The sequence below is a fragment of the Schistocerca serialis genome, chromosome 5 (genome assembly GCF_023864345.2).
Source record: "Schistocerca serialis cubense isolate TAMUIC-IGC-003099 chromosome 5, iqSchSeri2.2, whole genome shotgun sequence".
NCBI classification, from domain to species: domain Eukaryota; kingdom Metazoa; phylum Arthropoda; class Insecta; order Orthoptera; family Acrididae; genus Schistocerca; species Schistocerca serialis.
In genome coordinates, this window is record NC_064642.1 from 536,557,254 (window position 1) to 536,562,244 (window position 4,991).

General features: G+C 44.3%; 1 pseudogene; it reads left to right on the top strand.

Moving 5' to 3' along the window:
• Nucleotides 1-958: 958 nt before the first annotated feature.
• On the top strand, nucleotides 959-1,076 carry LOC126482621 (5S ribosomal RNA; annotated as a pseudogene).
• Nucleotides 1,077-4,991: the final 3,915 nt, after the last annotated feature.

Here is a 4,991-nt window from a genome sequence, read left to right on the forward strand (position 1 = left end):
GCAAGCATGGCATCGTCGAACAAGATTCTGACGCACCCTGACAAATATCCCTGGTGTGTTTCGAATCACATCACAGGCACTGGGATCTCATACACCAGTGACTTTAGATATCCCCACAGGAAACAATCAAGGGCAATCAGGTCAGGCGACCTCGCAGGCCATGGAATAGGACCTCCGCTTCCAATCGAGCGACCAGGAAGGACTGTACCTGTACAGTCCCAACGTATTGTACTGTACGTCTCTGAAGAGCACTGAGTTATGAATGGGTCTGTCGTTGATTCATAGCACGTTCTGTCATGGGACAATGTAAATACGATACAACAGAGCCACCTTATGGACAAGTAACGTAAACAAAACCTGCAGCATGGCTTCCTGGTAACCATGCAGTATATGCAAATAAACAACACAACACGTGTAAACCCGTACACATGTTAGTTGTAAATAAGCTGGAAAACAGCAATCATATACAACGCGGTAAACAAGTTTACTTCCATATCTTCTTAAGCTGGATTCTCCGACCCCAGGTTCCCTACCTCAAATTGTTCAGTGGAGCATTCTCTATGTCCTATTACTTTTTTGCACGCTTTTACGGAAATACCCTGTATACACAAAAAATATATTAAGAGAGGGTTGAAGGAGAAAACATCTGAACAACCAAAGGAAGAGGAAGGAAAACATCGTTTAAACCCTACTGACTTTCTCCGTCATGTGGGAAATGTTTCTTCAAAAAATTCTAGGGTCGGGAAGAAGTATAAAGTGAATATGAAATTCTGCACACCAAACAATATGGGAGCTTTTCTGGGACCTGTGAAGAAAGATCTGCTTTTTCGAAAAGCGGGAATCTTTAAAATTCCTTGCCAGTGCGGTAACAGTTATATAGGACACAGCACACGCACTCTACAGGAACACTAATGGCACACTCGCTCCAGAGATTAAAAAAACATTACGATATTGGACAGCCAATGGCCTTGCCGCATTGGTAACACCGGTTCCCGTCAGATCACCGAAGTTAAGCACTGTCGGGCTGGGCTAGCACTTGGATGGGTGACCATCCGGTCTGCCGAGAGCTGTTGGCAAGCGGGGTGCAGTCAGCCCTTGTGAGGCAAACTGAGTAGCTACTTGATTGAGAAGTAGCGGCTCCGGTCTCGGAAACTGACATACGGCCGGGAGAGCGGTGTGCTGACCACATGCCCCTCCGTATCCGCATCCAGTGACGCATGTGGGTCTGAGGGTGACACGGCGGCCGGTCGGTACCGTTGAGCCTTCATGGCCTGTTCGGGAGGAGTATGATATTGGACACACCCTCATGCTATTGGGGTTCAGTGGTTGCCAAAGCTGTGGAAACGCGACTGTCAGACAACCTGCTCTATCGAAAAAATGGCTTACATCTCGACAATTCAAGGAATACTCTTACTACACGTCTTCGCTCTCAAAGCACATTACGTTCTTAATCTTTGCTGACTGACCTTGTGTCACCCGCTACCAATTTTAATGATTAGTCACCTAACTGATATACACGTTTGATTTTCAGCTGCCATGTGTGTTTAGACAGGGCGCTTGCAACATTTTCTGACGCATACGTTTTATCCGTTGCTGGCGCTGTTATGTCACCTGTTTTGTAAGTGACACATTCGCATTTTACTTCACAGTATAGCTCTGAACTAAGTGGTTTTAGTGCATCCGCGTGTAATCAGACACATATGGAGATTCCGGAACTCAGTTACCTCAAAAATGGTTCAAATGGCTCTAAGCACTATGGGACTTAGCATCTGAGGTCATCAGTCCCCTAGACTTAGAACTACTTAAACCTAACTAACCTAAGGATATCACACACATCCATGCCCGAGGCAGGATTCGAACCTGTGACCGTAGCACCCTCGTGATTCCGGACTGAAGCACCTAGAACCGCTCGACCACAGCGGCCGGCCACTCTGTCAGCGACTCGCCTCAAAGATGATAAGTTTCGCAGCCAAATATCGAAGGGAAATTGTTGGTGTACCAGGATCAAGCACGAAACATGACGGTATACTACGTAGCATACCAAGAAGTATCTGGCAACTTTGCTGGCATCAAACATTGATATGCGATATGAGAGAAGTAGCTGAAAATGTATTTTTGAAATACAGTGCGGCTGGCATGTTCACTATAGGTCGTCCGAAGATGAAACTGGATCCAACTGGAATACGGCCTGCTGAAGGACGTTACACATCAAATGAATGTTTGAAGCACTGATTAAGAGGCACTAGAAATATCAGAAAGTGAAAGAAGTTCATAAAAAACAAATATTGTCAAAGAAAGGAATGGTTTAGAAATATGGATGGATCCGGGAAATATTACATAAGGTCCGGAAGGAGTAAGAAATTGAGAAAAATTCTAAGAACAGACAAAGAGTAGAATATGTAAGACAGATTATGCAGAAGATATGTGTGGTAGCTACGGAAATTTGAAAAAATTAGTTTAAGAAAGAAGTTTGAGAGCAGCTATCGAGATGACATGGCTAAATAGAAGGTGATCAGAAAAAACCTGAAAAGCTTGTAAGAGTGCTCCAGGGTAGGTCGTGCTGAGAAATAACTGTTAAGAAAAAATTCGATATGTTCGCCATTACCGAGTTAATTGTCATTGAAGGTAGCCAATCAAACCGTCGTGTGCAAATTCAAGCGGCCCGGCAGAGACGGTGTCACCAAACGTGTTCTCCGTTTGGTTTCCTAAAATCGTACGAGAGAACGATACAAAAATTGGACATGGGACAGTATTATGGATCGAACCGGAGCCAAAGGCTGAGCAGTCTCGTGCGCTGCCATCTAAGCTATGAGAACAACTGACACTTACTGCATTCGGCTGGTCGCTTGAATCTGCGCACACAACTTCCTGACCGGCCAACTTCAATGCTACTTAACTCGGGAACGACACAACGTATCAAAGTTTTCTACTAACAATTATTTCTCGGAATAATCTGTCCTGCAGCACCCTTAAAACTTTTCAGACTGTTTTTGACCACCCTGTGTATGTACCAGGGACTTCCGTTGACTGGTGCAGATAGTTTTATTTTCTTACTATGTTGAAATTTGGATGCCATATGCTTTCCAAGCACAAGTATTGCATGTGTTATTGTAATCTACTTGGTCTTCTGAAGTCAGTTATATGAATTTACATTCAGCATATTCCTTCAAATCAGTGTTTCCTGGCCAATTACATTCCTAATAAGAGGAGTTTCCGCCGACTTGCCCTCAGCAGTCAATACAATACCACACGATGTCAAAAGCGTTATTTGCTTTTAGCAAACGATAAAAGTTTACAGATTTGTTAATGCAGTTAACATCAAAAATAGAATAAATTACTGTGACTATTATACTTCACATTTTGTGTATGAAAGTTCGATGTTACCGCAGCAGGTAGAGTCGCAGCAATTTATTCCACAGAAAACTTGTCTATTCGATGCCTTGCATTTGTGATACTTGACGTAATGGACTGGGCCGGCATGCCCACAAGAGTTCTTTCTTTTGGGTCATCAGTCTTCCGACTGGCGTGAGGCGGCCTAAACGAATTCCTCTTCTGCGTAAACACTTCATCACGGAGTTACGGCCTCAATTATTTGCTAGCTGTATTACAATATCTGTTTTCCTCTACAGTTTTTACCCTCTACCACTCCCTATAGTACCATGGAAGTCATTCCCTGATGTCGTAACAGATATCCTGTAATCCTGTCCCGTCTACGAGTGTTGAGTGAAAATAAATGCCTCCACCTTCATTAATCGGGTTTGGATGGGAATATTTTAATAAATCAAACGCAGAAATAATCCTTAGAATGTGATTTTTAATTACCAGTATTCACTTTTCCACATAATCACCAGCCAGTTGGCTACATTTCTAGCTGACCGCTGTGGCCGAGCGGTTCTAGGCCCTTCAGTCCGGAACCGTGTTGCTGCTACGGTCGAAGGTTTGAATCCTGCCTCGGGCATGGATGTTTGTGATGTCCTTAGTCTAGTTAGGTTTAAGTAGTTCTAAGTCTAGGGGACTGATGACCTCAGATGTTAAGTCCCCTAGTGCTTAGAGCCATTTGAACCATTTTGCTACATTTCTGCCAACGATGAACAAGTTTTCTGAAGCCGACACGGAAGAAGTCGACACACTCTTTCCGCAAACACAGCCTCATAGTTCTCTTAACGTCTTCATCAGAAGGATAATGATGTCCTCGCAGATCGTCTTTCATTATGAGGAACAGATGGAAGTCAGATGGTGCTAGATCTGGACTGTATGGACGATGCCGTATGGTGGTGAGATTCAGTCTCTGAAGTTTTGCTGTGGTGGCACGTGTGGTTTGGCATTGTCATGCTGCAGGAAAACATTTCCCTTTTCCTTTCTGACCCTTGTTAGCTGTCATTCCAGAGTTCGCAGCATTGTGTTGTAACGCTCTGAATTTATTGTTGTTCCACGATCAAGGAAATCAACATGGATTACACCATCTGCGTCCCAGAACACAGTGGCCATGATTTTTCCAGCTGAGGGCTGCGTCTTGAATTTCTTTTTCTGGGGCGAGTCTTTGTGTCGATATTCCATAAACGTTTCGTCTGGGGGTCGTAATGGTCTGTCACGTTTCGTCTCCTATGACAATTGAATGGAGAAAGGAGTCACCTTCGTTCTCGTAACGCGAGAGGAATTCCTGCCAAATTTCGAGTCCGTGCGCTTTCATTTCAGGAGTCAGCATCCAGGGTACCCATCGCGCACAGATCTTCCGACAGCCAAGCAAAGCAATAATGTGATCCACACGTTCTTGTGGAATGCCGATTGTGCTTGCAATTTCTCTCTGAGCGATACGGCAATCGTCCTGAAACAATCTGTCAACATTTTGCTTGTGCAAATCGGGGGTTGCTGTCACAGGACGTCCAACTCTTCGTTTGTCACGCAGGTCAGATGTTCCCGCCTCAACATCTTTAAACTTACTCGCCCCACGAAGCACAGTAGTCACATCAACACAATCACTATAAACTTCT